At 32.1% G+C, this 15,652-nt stretch overlaps 2 protein-coding genes across 3 annotated transcripts in view; both read left to right on the top strand.

The window, feature by feature from the left end:
- rk (G-protein coupled receptor rickets) overlaps positions 1–15,652 on the top strand; it is an 896,029-nt gene that overhangs the window by 764,576 nt on the left and 115,801 nt on the right. The window lies entirely within an intron of this gene.
- The window catches only part of LOC140444899 (facilitated trehalose transporter Tret1-like), a 52,143-nt gene continuing 47,797 nt past the window's right edge, over positions 11,307–15,652 (top strand). Inside the window, exon 1 of the mRNA XM_072536586.1 lies at positions 11,307–11,545. The gene's annotated coding sequence lies outside the window, so the exon portion shown is untranslated. The remainder of the gene's footprint in view (positions 11,546–15,652) is intronic.

The raw sequence follows: 15,652 nt of genomic DNA, 5'->3' as shown, positions 1-15,652 counted from the left end.
ATTGTTAATGCTAAAAAAGCCATAAGCATGTAATTCTACTATAGATCAAATTCAAGTTACCAGTTTTCTATAAAAGTAAATGATAGCCTGGTTCATTCTACAACTTCCACCAAACGTTTAGGTTTGTATCTTGATAGTAACATGAGCTGTGAATCTCAAATTAATCATGTTTGCAAAAGAATAAATAGTAGTTATCACGCAATATTGCAATTAAAAAGTTTCCTTAAAAACGAACAGTTATTGAATGTTTATTATGCAATTGTTTATTCTCACTTGGCCCCCAATATAAATTTTTGGGGTAGTGCTGTGAATGCTGCAAGAGTGTTTGTCTCTCAGAAAAGGATAATTCGATTAATTTTTAATTTACCATAATAGGCATTCATGTCGACAATATTTTGAAAAATACAACATTTTAACAGTACCTTCTATATATATTTTTAAATGTACTCTACCTATAAAGGCCAATATAACTTCTTTTCATTGAAACTGTTTATCACCAGTACTCAACTAGGTAAAATGACTTCATCAGAGTACCAAAACATAATACAGCACGATTTGAAAAATCCCAGTATTATATGGGTATAAGACTTTTCAATCATCTTCCCAACAGTATTAAATCTGAAACGAATTTAAATAAATTTCGAGGTAAATTACAATCTTTTCTATTGCAAAATTGTTTCTACAGTTTAAGTGAATATCTGGGTGATGTAAATAATTAATCCTATGTACTTCTTATCTTGTAATTCTAAAATTGTGATGTTTTATAAGTATTTTATATTTTTTATTCGACTTATCCTATATCATGTAAATGATCTTTCAGGATGAATAAATTATTATTATGCAGATTGAGCCATACGGCTCACACTCCCTCTAAGGGGAAAATTCACTCATCCCAAATACCTACGGTATCAAAAGGATTGAGCTCTGGTGGGACTCTTTCCGTGTCATCGAGCCCTAGGTGACTTGGTTTGCTGGAGTATCTCGCAAAAATTTTCGTACACATCTGGACGTCGCGAGGAGTACAGCTTTCTGTATGGCATTATAAAGATGTTCATTTAGACCTAGCTGTTTGATGTTCGCTAGGAGGTTTTTGTGAATAACACCAGTAGTAGATAGAATAATAGGTACTGTCTGGGTACTTTCCATTCTCCATTGTCTCCTGATTTGTATTTCTAGATCTCTATACTTGGCGATCTTTTCGTTGTATTTAACACGCAAATTATTGGTGTTAGGTATCGCCATATCAATAAGTGTTGTTTGCCTGGTAAGTTTATTAACTAGTATGAGATCCGGTCTATTATGTATCACTGGTTCGTCTGTAAGCACAGTGCGGTCCCAGTACAGCTTGTAGTTGTCATTTTCAAGCATTCTGTCAGGAACATATTGATAATAAGGAAGATGGTCGGTTTGGAGAAGTCCCAGTTTGTCAGCTAGTTCTTGGTGGATAATCTTTCCTACTGAGTCATGGCGTTCTTTATAATCAGTTCCGACAAACGCCTGGCAGCCCCCGGTAAGATGTTGGATGGTTTCTTGGGCTTGGCATCCATATCGGCATTTGTCATTTTGGACTTGAGGATCTTTAACAATATATTTCAGGTAATTTTTAGTTGGTATAACCTGATCCTGAATGGCAAGTAGAAAACTCTCAGGATCGGGAAACATCTTTCTTATTATTATTATTATTATTAATAGTATTATATTTAACATTATATTTACTCACGTTTTAGAGCCTCCATATTCTGATGGTTAATTTTTTATCATTTTAAAACTGGATGGGCACTGGTCTAATAAGTTTATAACAATTTCACTTTTTTGTTTCACAACTGAAAGACAAAGTAAAGGCAAAGAAGCTCCAGCTATAATTTTAGATTAAATTAAGTGATGTGTATATATAGTAAATAATAAATAGTTATGAATAAAAATTGTATTTCAATTATTTTTTAAAGGTTGTATTCACGAATGTCACATGCAAATTTACATAATAATATGTTCTCTTCACTACCTACATTCACGATTTGGTCGTAACAAAACTGCGTCAAAACAAATCTTATGCAAGTTTTATGTCATATATACTGTATCCAGAAATTTAGTGTCTCATTATAAAAGTTATTTTAATAACAGCTGTAAAACTGAATAATCCCTTGTAAATACTCTATTGTTGTATAATTATCACAGCTACCAAAGCTGCCAGGACCGGCATAATAGCCAAGCATAGCACAACTGTATATAGGTATATATAATCAGATCAAATATTATCATTGAAGCATAATGTCAAAAAAAATCGGTTGCCTGTAAAGTCGGTTTTACGGGCGAAGATTTTACGTGACAACGTCTTTTTCTCGGTAGAATATTTATTGATATGAATATTATTAAATTGCACAATAGTTGTTTGCAGTTGAAACGCGCTGTTTCTTCTCAATTTCACTACAGACACAGCTGACGATACTTTAACCACACGTGTGAACTTGTATTATGACGCTTTCTCGGTTTTCCAACGCCAAGAACGCTCGAGAAAGACAGAGACACAAGCACGCACCGATTCAACGCGCCTAATTCTCTAGTGCTGCGCGCGCAGCGGACCGATCATGTTTGAGTGGGAGAGAGACGCAAGGCATTCGCCGGTCCGGCGGGCCTCTCTCTCGTTCGGTGACTCATCGTAACAGACGTGAGCGGGCGTTACACTTTTTCATGAGTGACTCCGAGCCACAACCTAATTTAAGACGATGTCACGTCAAAAACTCTTTTTATAAACCTACAAATTTCCCATAATTACTGTTATTAGTCATTATTTTAAGTCTCAACGAAGAAAATGTTTTGTGTGTGTTTTGTGTTTTATTGGCACTAGTTTTCACACTGGCCAGTCAATTTCATAATGATTTTTTTAGACTATAACTTATCACTAACTCAGGGGAGTACTGTGTAGTGTCTGTGTTAAGTAAATGTCTTATTGCTTTAGTAAAGTCGACTTCATTGTCTTTACAAAGAGACACCAATTGTATCTTAACGTCTGCGGTCCCTTCGGTGAGTACCGATTTACTCGTTTTAAAGGTTCATATTTATTCATGTTGACTTGTTATGTTTAAGTTTTCCGTTTCATATCTGAAAAAGTTGGCAAAAAATGGGAAATATTCTTTATTAATAATTTTACGAAAAAAAATTATTCTTCATTAAAGGTTATGCATCACATAGAAATCATTAACAGATAATCTTATAAAATATTAAGTGGTAGATAGGAAAAATCAAAATTATTAATTAATACTGAAGAGGAAAGTGATTTTAAATTTAGATATGCAAGAAAATGTAATTTTAAAATGTTTGTAGCTATTAAAAATTATGTCCAAGTTTAGATTCATTTCCTTCTAATAATTAAATAATACATTTAAAGTAAAAAGTAAATAAAAAAATACTTTTGCATTTGTTGATTTTGTATATTGAATAAGGTAAATTAGAAATAAAATTAAAAATTAATGCACCTACTGATACATCATTAAAAGGCCATGAATCTAAATTTAAAAATAATTTTTAAAGCCTACAACCAAATTAAAATAACATTTTATGCTGCACCTAAATTTAAAAGCACTCCACTTTTAAGCATAAATCAATATTTTTGATTTTCGGTGTATACCACTTAAACTTTTATAAATTTGATTATTGATTATTGATTTCTATGAAATGCAGAAATGTTTATGAAGAATAGTTTTTTTCGTGAAATTAATAATAAAGAAATTTCCCGTTTGTTGCCAACTTTTTCAGACATACTTTATACCTTACTAACAATTAAAACACTTCTTTCCTTACATGAAGTATAAAATATAATCATATTTAGCTATATGTATATATCTACATTAATTCATTTTAATTTTCACTTCACCTTTTATTATTTCACTTGCAATGTTTTTAACAAAACCAAAATTGTTTATGACTTTCAAAATTTGGATATATTTAATAAAGAATCGAGACAGAAAATATAATAATTAGTTAATTCTAATACTCCATCAGTTTATGTATTTTTTCCCTTAATTATCTAGATATTTATTTAAATTAAATATGTAATGTAAATGACAAATAAAATATAAAATTCGTTAAGCCGGCCCTTTTTACTATTTACCTGAAGAGGCAAATGGCTTCGACTTTATCAGCGGGATACTTTTATTCTGCATAAGTCAGTTCTTATAATTGTGAATGAAGTATACTACATAATTTATCTTAAAGCTCGTCTATACGCACTATTTTAAATTGTTTTTGATGTATTTTTTACTTGCCAATAATTTTCTATTAAGGATTATACTAAAAATTATATCAAAGAATATTATTTATATTCTTTGATTATTATTTATATCTTAAAATCAGTATTTTGGTAGTAGTGAGTAAAATAAAAGTGTAGTTATCTTCGAAGATAGTTCTAAGAACTTTAGGGTTCACTTATTCTTACGCAGGTAACCAGAAGATGGCCCTAGCGAGTAGGTACATCTAATTGATAAAAATTTGGAAAAAAAATCATTTTTATAAATATTTACATATGGCAAAAACCTCGACTTTGTTGAGAAAAATATTCCCATCAGATTTTTTATAATCAAAGGAACCCCAGACTTTGCTTATGACATATAAAAGTGGTTTCAGTTAACCCTTTATTACCCGCAAATCATGCCCGAAATGCGTAATATTCTTCATATATGGAGAAAAACAAAAAAAAAACAACTATTTGTGGAACTAATAAAAATATATTTAATATGTGACAAAAATTACATAGATATGGGTATTATATTTATTTACAGACTTAGTCTATATATTATTAATATTGATATAAAAAAATGTTTCACATAAAAAATGTATGTAAAGATAATTTTGAACAAAAACGTTTCTTAACATTTTTGTAGAATAAACCGTTCTCTCAGAAACAACGATTGAAGTGATCGGCGATTTTGAATGTGTTACGCGAGCGAAATCAATGCTGAATAAAATTTGTATTAGCTGGACGGTAAAAATTTAATATGTTTTGATCCAAATGCCCTATCGACAAAAATCAAGATGCGTTTTAATGGTAAAGAGAGCAGCTTTCATATGCAATTTTTGTATTTTCCCGACAATTCAACTCAATTTTTATAAAGGTGATAAATAAACGTGGCGCGATTTTTGCCATTCTTATGATTCTCATGAGATCAATACAATGTTTCCCTTTTCTTAACCGGCCACTATGAAGTTTCCATAACTAAAACCTAATATTCAAAACATATGGCATGAAATTTTAGTTTTGAGTTTTGAAATATGCTTAAGAAACGCTGAATTTAAACTTTCACATTACAAACTATCTAAAACATTTAAAACTTCTCTTTTTTAATTAACTTCTACTACAAATTACACCCAACACTGTCTTCTTGGAAGTATTTCCAGTTACGTGCGATCATTTGTAATGTAAAAGTTTAAATTCTGCGTTTTTTATCATGATCCTAATGCCTCATATTTCTTCCTAAAAATCAAAATTGAACATTCATGTTATAGGTTTTGAAGACTAGTCTCCAACAATGGAAATTCCACTAAGAACATTTTTGCATCATTTTAAGCGTCCTAAAATTGACATATTCGGCAAAATTCAGCTCGTTTGTATGATTGTTTTGTCTCTGACGACTGGAGTATGATGTTTGCCATCTTCTTGTAGATCGAGCTGTATCATAATTGGCACATAATTTGTCCACAACGTCCAAACCTAAATTGGTTTCGTTGTAAAATTGTATTATCTCCGGTTTCTTATCGCTGCAGACGATACAAATGAACTTTGTCATAACTAGACAACAATACAACTTGTCTTTTTTGATACATATGATACAAGTGTCTAGTGTTTAGTATAACCAAATAAGTTAGGTATCATAATTATTCATTTCGATTATTTATCAATGCAAATTCTGAAGTATTCAAAGTTTGTTATATAATAATATATTTTTTAAAAAAGAAATTGTAACTCTGCTAAACATGGTGCTATGTTTGTTTTTTTTTTTCGAGGATTTTTGACATACCATGTAAATCTAATGACCGCAATCTTAAATTTCTATCACTGAGTATAAAGCACACCGAAATATATTTGATTATTGCAAAACATAGTACTCTTGGCTTTATTAACCCTCCGTTCATCGGGTGACCATTCTGAAACAATTTCGGTCGGGTGTGGTCTGTGAGGACCAAAATGAAATACCGCCTCCCGAGCAACAGCGTACATTTTATTAATAATTTCGCATCAACGTGTTTGAAACAAATCATTTACTATATAATGTTTATTACAGAAACAATTCCAAAATTTTTTTAAGTTGTATTAGATAAACTTTAAAAATTATTACAATTTCAACGCATATTTTTTCAAATTTGTAAACAGCGACTAAATAATAAAAAAAAAAACAAAAAAAACATTTAAAACTTTAATTAGTGATAAAATTAGTAGTAAAACCAACTACAGTGGTCAAACTTTAGTGGTCAAATTTTCTAAGCAATCTTTGCAGCATGCCATTATGTGGTCCATACATAGCCAGGATTTGCAAATTTTGGAAAAAAGCGAGTTTTGCGTCTTTTGCAATATTTACAATTTCCTCTCTTACCTGGCTGGGGCTCTGGTCAACGTCGACCTTAATCCCTGAGAGTCTCAAGGCCGAAGCACGCACAGCTTTTGTCAAATGCGTGTCAACTGTTCTCCATCGTATACTCTCCTGTACCAATTCCATACCTAGGTTTTTTTGGAATAATCATCGCGTTTTGGAAAATTCTCCATCTGGGTTGTTGCCTTTGTAAATTACAAATGCATTAATTGCTGCGAGGTTAAGGAGATTATAAACTACTAACATTGGTCAACGTTTCGTATTTCTGGAAACATTATATGATGTGATCATTCTGTCTACAACATCTACTCCACTCTTTGTGGAATTATAAACAGTAATTATTTCTGGTTTTTTTTATCACTAGTATCTTCATCAATCCGATCATCTCTGTGCACAGTGGAAAGAGCAATCACATTTTTTCCTTTCTTCGGTATATATGCTTTGGCATATCGTTGCTAAATGCCAAAACTGAAGAATATACCTGCCTATTTTTAATTTGCGTTATTTCTGGCCAAGTGAAACAAGATTGCAAGAAAAATACAACTAAGAAGCAGTGCAAATATTGTTATAAATTTGATCGGGTGGGGTCTGTCATGAAAAACGGCCATGCAGCAGCTATTTAGAAATTTCAAAAACAGTTTTGTACAAAAAAAAACGAATGATACTTAGTTTCTAGGAAGGTACTAAAAAGGTAAAAATTTAAAAAAATTAAATTTTATTTTGTCGTAGACTCACAGACCACACCCGATGAACGGAGGGTTAATTCAGCTACATACTCATTAATCCCTTCTTATATATATATATATATATATATATATATATATATATATATATATATATATATATATATATATATATATATATATATATATATATATATATATGTATGTATTACAATTATAAAAGCGTATATATGTATATTGAGCAATCGAAAAATTTCTCAACGATTATTCAGCGCCAGAGTGTCTAGGTCAGTGTCAACATTTTAAATTACAATCAAGAAAATGATTCATTCCATCGAACGAATTAGAAAGATCGAGATTGTAGGTAATATTTATACAAAAAGCTAAAAATAGAATGGAATGTATAGGTGTTGATATTCTGAGAACTAGAGAAATTTTAACTGCCTGCATTTTTCCTATTTTAAGATATTCACTAGCCTTTTTTATTAGATTTATGTGTGTTCATTGGTTAGGTCATTCACACCGGTACAGGTTTATTTACTAAAGTTACAGTATATGCAAAGGTTTACTATACCTGTTCACAAATAAATAATGCTACAGGGAAAATCTTAATTAAGTTTCTGGATAAGATAAATTCAATAAGATTTTTTCCATTATAAATCATTCAGAAATAAGTATACATTCTAAGTGTTTATACATAGCATCACTTTTGATATCAACATGGATATTACTTCTAGAGAGCTAGTTAAAATTTACATCGGTTTAAAGTTTTTCGTTAATTTTTTAATTTAATCAAACGAGTACCAGATAATTTGTTGAAAACTACTAAACTAATTTGATTGACCCTTAATTTAACAAGCCTTAATATAACAATAATTTTTGTGAAATTGTTGTTTAGGTAGTGTGATATGCAGAGGCATAACAGAGGTCCACGCGGCATGAAGATTGCGGGAGGACCCCAATATATCAGGGGCCCCATCTTATCGTCTAATATATGTAAAAATGTGTTATTTTTATATTATTTTACGCATGCAAACGCAACGTTTTTTAAGCAGAGCCTGGAAATCTTAAAAACATAAACATAAAAACATTAAATAACATAAAACCTGTAAGTTTAAATTTAAGAATGCAAATTTTTAAATAGGCATATTCGGCATATTCGGCATTTCGGCAATTATCATTTCATATCTGCTACTGCCATAAACATAAACTTAATCCTTTCTTGAGAATTGCAATTTTGCGAATTTTTAGAACAATATTTTTCTAGATCCAGAAATACGTTTTCTGTTTAAGTTTAGTATTTCGATACGATATTTGGTAGTTGTATTATATCCTTACATTGTTTGGTTGTTTGCATTTTATGTTATTTGTGTTGTTTTACGGTTTAGTTGCATCAATTTGGTACGCACTTATTTATCAATTATTGATGACTTGTGTTATCACTGGACAATCTCTCAATAGATAAACGGTAAGATAAGGAAATTATAACACTTACACATGTAATAACGTTGTTATTGTAATATATCTGCAGGAGACAGAATGAGTTCTAAGAGGGAATATAAAAGTGGTTCAGAAAAGCGAAAGCTATGTGCTCAAAAATGCGAACAAAAATAAAAATTACCAAAAATTTCTTCATTTTTTGTGACAACTGGTAAATTAGTTCAGCAGCCTAGTGAAGCTGGTATTATTAGCTTTATTAGGAAATTCAATTAAAGATTCTCTTATAATTAATATTCAAAAAAAGCTTATTTTTTTTCTATATTATTAGATACAACAAAGGACATTTCTAAAATAGACCAATTATCATACATAATTAGGTACTTTCTTTTGAAAGAAATTGTCGTCATAGCAAGAGTGGACCTATGAAATTATCCACTCTGCTTAGGGGCTTCGTGAATTCGATGAGGTACCGAGGTAAACTGTCCTTTGGTTTGGAAATCAACTAATATTTATACATAATATTTTACAAGATTCCAAACTAAACGACCAATGAGAAAATGGGAAAAGGAAGGATGGGCGCCAAGAGTGCTCATGGGACACTCTGACCGAGCACTTGGCGACATCCCCCCTCCTTTCGAGACTCTAAGGCTGTGAAAGTTTAAGAAATGCGAAAAATATGTAGAATAATGAATACAGTAATTAAAAACATGTCCAAAATAAATTCAAAAAGTTCGTAACTCACATACAACACTTATCTTGAACCTGGGAGCCGGATATTGCTGCATTTCCCTCTGCGGCATGCTCTATCCACGGTCGGTGTACCATTCCCCCTAGCGGGTTCGTCTTCTTCTCTGCTATCAAGATTCCATCCGCTTATCCTGGGGTCTCGTAGGCGAGTTTGCCCGGGCCTCCGTGGTGACGCGGACCACATATCTGGAGGGCAGGCAGGGACTGTGGCTACTCCAGGATCTTCGTAGCTTCCGGGGCTTTCAGCGTCGAAAAAGGCCGGCTCGCTGAGACACCTGGCACACTGAAGGCATCAGGACTGCTGCAAAGCTCAATGGCGGAGTGTTAGAGTATAGCTTTCTAACACTCCGTGGCTCTCCCCACTGTTCACTTGACTTCAACCCATGTTGAAGTCAATGGAGTGTTGCCTTCTGTGGATCAGGAACTGGGTCGCAGGTTCGGATTTCAATCCATTTGTTGGGCGCCATGTCGTCGTAGCAAGAGTGGACCTATGAAATTATCTACTCTGCTATACCCTCTGCTTAGGGCTTCATGAATTCGATGAGCGAAACACCCTAGGTACTTATCCCTTATTCTAGTTGGGACGTTGAATTGTTTCTTTTGAAGGATAAAATAAAACTCAATCGTAAGAGACAAAGACAAAGCCTCAGAGTTTGAGGTAGGTGGAGCAGAGCCCCGCTAGTCGGCTTCCTAGAGTTTAGGGCTCTAGGAGAGACCGAGTTAAACTTCCTTTGGTTTGGAAATCAAATGATATTTATATATAATATTTTTTACAAGATTCCAAACCAAAATACCAATGAGAAAATGGGAAAAGGAAGGAATTCGGGGCGATGCGCGCCAAGAGTGCTCATTGATCACTGTGACCGAGCACTTGGCGACAAGATCCAATTACTGATGTTCCTAGTAACATAAAAATTAATGAATAATTCTTAGGTTTCTGTGATATACATAGCCAAACTGAAGAAGATATTTAGAAGATAGACGAAAGCAGGATCTGCCTACATGACAACGACAAGAGGCGTCGAGTCTATATAAGGCCAGAAGAGTGATTTGCTCAATGTTCTCATATAGAGGCGGTTCTTGTATGTTTTGGGCAGGCATTTCCATGAATGGGAAAACCGAGTTCGTTTCGTGCCTGGTGGAGGACGTGGAGAAGATTTAACGGCGGATCGTTACATCAGAGGCATTCTAGAGGGACATGTGATTCCATACGAGGGATTTATTAGTGATGCCTTGAATTAGCACAATTGAATTAAGAGCTGCGCTTAACGATGAATGGAAAACAATCCCTCAAGCATTTATAAGAAGTCATCAGATCCATGCGAAATCGATTGAAAAGTGTAATTCGAAGTAGGGGTGGTAATATCAAATAATAAAAAATAAAAAAATTTATTTTGTAATTGATGAGTTCTCTGTTCATAACGTGTTTCTTGCGCTAATTCCAATGATGAATATTTTTATTAAACTTTGTTCGTATTGCATATTATTTTTGTAATGCGTCTTTCAAATCATGCAATACTTAAATAATTAGCACTGCAATTAAGGCTTAGTAAACATTGTATTTTAAAAGTATATAACATAATGTTCTTATCGTAACAATATTTTTATCATTCTGAGAGAATGATAAAAATATTGCGTACGAAATAAGCTGAGAATGTGGAATTATCAATACCGCAATATCTCGGTCTTTGCAGATCACCCTGTACAAAAAAAATTGCAGATTCTCGTCTTAGTAGATATAAATATTTTATAATGATTACACCAATGCAGAGGTGATTCCACTTGCTAAGTGTTTAACAGAAAAGCTGGTTTTAAACCAGTTCGAGAACTATTCAGAGAACATAAGGCCCTTGTGTCACAGATTCTCGAGTTAATTGATTCCCGGAGTGGGTTGAGGAGGTAGTTTTAGCGGTTTGTGAAAGCTGAAATTGCGTAAATATATTTACAAAGTCTTTTTAACAAATTAATTGCAAATAATATATTATTTTTAAAATAACATAATTAGGTATATAGAAAATTATTAGAATAATTTCACAAAATGTGTGCCTTCTCAACAGTGCTCAACATTGTTTAATGTGATTCGTTTTTATTAAGGTATGTATTTTTTTATAAACTTTTTTTGATTTTCGGGAAACGCCACACACAAAATTAAACAAAGATAACAGGCATTGTATGATCTTAGACCAGACAACTAATGATTTTTCCATGACAATGATATCAAAAATCTGCAAATATTAAAATATAAAACAATATATACAATATATAGCAATCTTAGATAGCTATTTGATTTTAAATAATAAAGGTATAGACCGGTAAATTATATGAAAAAGTCACATAATTGTACTGAAAATGCAGAGAAAATTCTGTAAAATAAGGATTTGTAGAGGTGTTTTTGTTAATTTGTTGGTTAATTATTGCAAAAATAGCCTCAAAAGTCGATTTTTTGAAAATTATTAATAACTTTTCTAAAAATATACATAAACTTTAATTTCGCGTGAGAATAAGGACAACGTCACATATATTCCGATTTAAAAATTTCAAGAAGTATCACAAAATAATTATTGCAAAATTGAAATTGTTTATCCCAAAAAGCTTTTATTTGCAATGTTATTATGACTAAACTATTGGGTCTACAAGAATTCTGAAATCACCAAATTAAAGAAAAAGCCTTATTTTATGAGATTAAATCATTTAAGGCTTAAAAAGTTGATTATAAATATTATAAAATAGGCTTGCAAAAGTGGTGTGATTTTAAGCATATACAATTACAATAACTCAGACGCAATAACATTTGGGAAGTTAGTTTTTTTTTGTATTCTTCTTGTTGGCTAAGACGCTTTAAACCCAAGATAGTCCTTTTTTTTTCAAAAGATTATCAAATCTTTATTTATAAATAATAAGAATGTTGTGTATTTTTTATAAATGTGTCATTTTTATTTGCAAAATAAAAATTAATAAAAATAATAAGAAATTTAAAACTAACCATTTGATAAACTACAACATTTAAACAAAAAAATTTAAGAATGATTTCTTTAATAATGATCCGTCCATGATAAGCCGAAAATTAAGAATTTAAAACCAAAGCAATTTTATTATTTCAAAAACCGAATTCCTAAATTCTTTCTTTCTTTCTCCCCTTCCTTTTACCCTATCAGGTTGTCGGATTTGGGCTAGCTATTTTAATTTCCATTTACCCACCTGTTCCATTCTTTTCTGTTTCCTGCCATTATTTTCAATTCCTCGAGTGATTTTTGTTTAAGTTTATCCGCCTCTACTACTTGCTGTATCCATTTTTTTCTTGGTCTGCCTCTTTTTCTTTTTCCGATGTTTTTTGCTTCACAAATTTTTCTTGATATTCTATTGGATTGCATCCTCATCAGATGCCCATACCAGTTCATTTGTCTCTTTGCTATTTTGTTCATTATCGGTTCCTGGTTGGCCATTCTCCTAATAGTCTCGTTGTTTAATCTATCCCATTTTGTGTTTCCAACTATCCTTCTTAGATGTCTCATCTCAATTGCGTTTATCCTACTCTTATGTTTTTCCAGAATTGTCCAGTTTTCACTTGCATAGAGCACAGTCGGTATCACTATTGTGTTATATATTTTTATTCTTGTTTCTCGTGCAAGTTCTCTTTTTCCCATTATTGGGGCTAACGCATAATATGACTTGTTTGATTTCTTTGCTCTATTTGTTATTTCCCAGTCTATTTTTCCGTCATTAGTTATTATACTTCCCAGGTATTCGTAAGTGGTTACTATTTCCAATTCTGAGTTTTTACATTTTATCTTTATTTGATTATCTTCCTTATCTCCTTTGCCGCTGATTATCATTATCTTACTTTTTTCCTCGTTTATCTCCATTTTAAGTTCTTCTATTTGTTCTACCCATATATCCATTAATTTCTGCATTTTATTCTCGGAATCTGCTATTAGTACTTCGTCTGCATACATTAAGGACTCTATTGTTACCGGTTGTAAACTGCGGTAACCTATTATTGTCTGTAGTTGATTAGTTCTGACTCTAGTGTTTCTTATCAATTCGTTCATTACTATTATGAATAGCAAAGGGCTGAAACTATCTCCTTGTTTAATACCTCTCTTCCAATTAAATGCTTCCGATCTTTCCCCTGTTATTTGTACCTTTCCTTTTACCTCTTTGTAAGTACTTTCTATAGCTTTTATCAATGCATTAGGTACGTTTATTTTCCTCAATCATTTCCCTATAATATGTCTTTCTATCGTGTCAAATGCTGCTCTTTGGTCTATGAATGCTAATACTAGTTTTTCCCCCGTATCTATGCTTCTTTCTATTAGGTTTCTAATGATATACATGTTGTCATTTGTCTGTCTTCCCGGTCTAAATGCCGTTTGTTCTTCTCCCAATACCATTTCTACTTCTTGTCTCAGTCTCTTCTCTATTATTTTCGTATATATTTTAAAGCATACCGATGACAGACACATTGCTCTATAGTTGTCGCAGTTTACATGTTCTCCTTTTTTGTATATTGGCACGATGATATTGTTCTGCCAGTCTTTAGGGATTGTTTGTTTTTCCCACGCCTCTTTATATATTTTCCATAGCCAGTTTATTCCTTCTTCTCCCATGTATTTTACCATTTCCGGTTTAATTTCATCATCTCCACCTGCCTTGCCTATTTTTATATTTGATAATCCTTCTATTACTTCTTCTCTACTTATTTGCTCTGGCTCTGTGTTTTCTTCGCCTTCATTGATTATATTGTCTTCCTTTATCACTTCGGTATCAAATTTTTTCTCATAATATTCTTTCCATACCCTAGCTATTTGTTCTGGGCTTATTTGTATTTGGTTTGAAGTATCTCTTACTGAGTTTATTTCCTTTCGGTTTCCCTGCCTTATGTGTCGTATTGTCGTCAAAAAGTTTCGATTATTTGTTATATATTCTTCCTGAAGTTCTTCTCCAAATTCTTTTCATGTTTTTGCTTTTGCTTGTGTGACTGTCTTATCTGCCAATTGTCTCTGCCTATAGTATTTTTCTTTATCTTCTTCTAATCCCGTTTCGATGTATTTTTTCCATGCTATTTTCTTCTTTTTTATTTCTGTCTTCTCTTCTTTATTCCACCATCTTGTCCTTTTCAACTGTTTATTATATTTTTTGATTCCACACACTTCAGTTGCTGTTGTCTTTAATACTTCACTGTATGTATTCCATCTTTCTTCCATTGTGCATGTTTCTTTTTGACACCCTATTTGTCTCAGTCTTTTGTTAGTTTCCTCCGTGTAAGATTCCTAAACGCGAAATTTACTATGGGAATAATTGCAGCACATATACTTTTTATATAATCTTCATGTATTCATAAAACGATATTATAAGAGTAACAACTATATAAAAAAGTTATAAAGTAGTATGTTTAAGTTTTACAGTAAAAAGTACTATTTTTCAGGTACAGGTCATGAAAGTCTCATTATGATGATAAAAGTTATAAAAGTAATTTTTTTAGTTTTCCTTCTATTCATTACTTCAATTTAAGTTTCTCGAAAAATCGACCATCAGACAACAAACAATCGATCAACAGCACTGCTGCTAGTCATTCCCCATTGTACCCCCTTCCAATGTGCAATATACCCTGGTGAAACCTTTCACCATGCTCATCTAATACAGTTTTTTCTTCCATAAAGTCTAGAATTTTAGATGAAATTTTAAATGCGAATAAAAAAAAATAATCTTGAGTGATATGTGCCATTCTACAGCTTTCATAATGCCAAGAAAATTATGATACACTTCTATTAGAGATGCACGAGTTCTACCAGCTTCTTTTTTCTGCTCTGTTTCATTTTTCATTTCTTATCAGATTAAAAGCTATATATCTGTCATAAAATCTCGTATTTGCTGGCCAACAAAAATTCATTCTTTCAGCTTCGTGTAACCGATTCTTTACCATATTTATTCACAGTTTTTATGAAATGTTTCATAAATTTCAGCGTTATGTGAAGTACTGACAAGAAAACTTCTAGTCTAGTGATACTAGAGGTTTTTGAGATACGTTTTTAACTCCAGGTGTCAAACTTTTTCTTTTGGTCAATTTTTCACTACGTAATGTTTATCTCTTGAAAGACTGTACCATCCCAAAAAACAGCAAAACCTGGTATATCCTCCCTACAAGTCACTAAGTCTAGCTACGACTTTCATATTAGCCCATATTATACTCCACAAGTATTG

This window comes from Diabrotica undecimpunctata, chromosome 1 (genome assembly GCF_040954645.1).
Source record: "Diabrotica undecimpunctata isolate CICGRU chromosome 1, icDiaUnde3, whole genome shotgun sequence".
In the NCBI taxonomy this organism is placed as follows: Eukaryota; Metazoa; Arthropoda; class Insecta; order Coleoptera; family Chrysomelidae; genus Diabrotica; species Diabrotica undecimpunctata.
The sequence above is the reverse complement of the archived record's forward strand: the minus strand, read 5'-3'. Positions and strand labels throughout refer to the sequence as shown.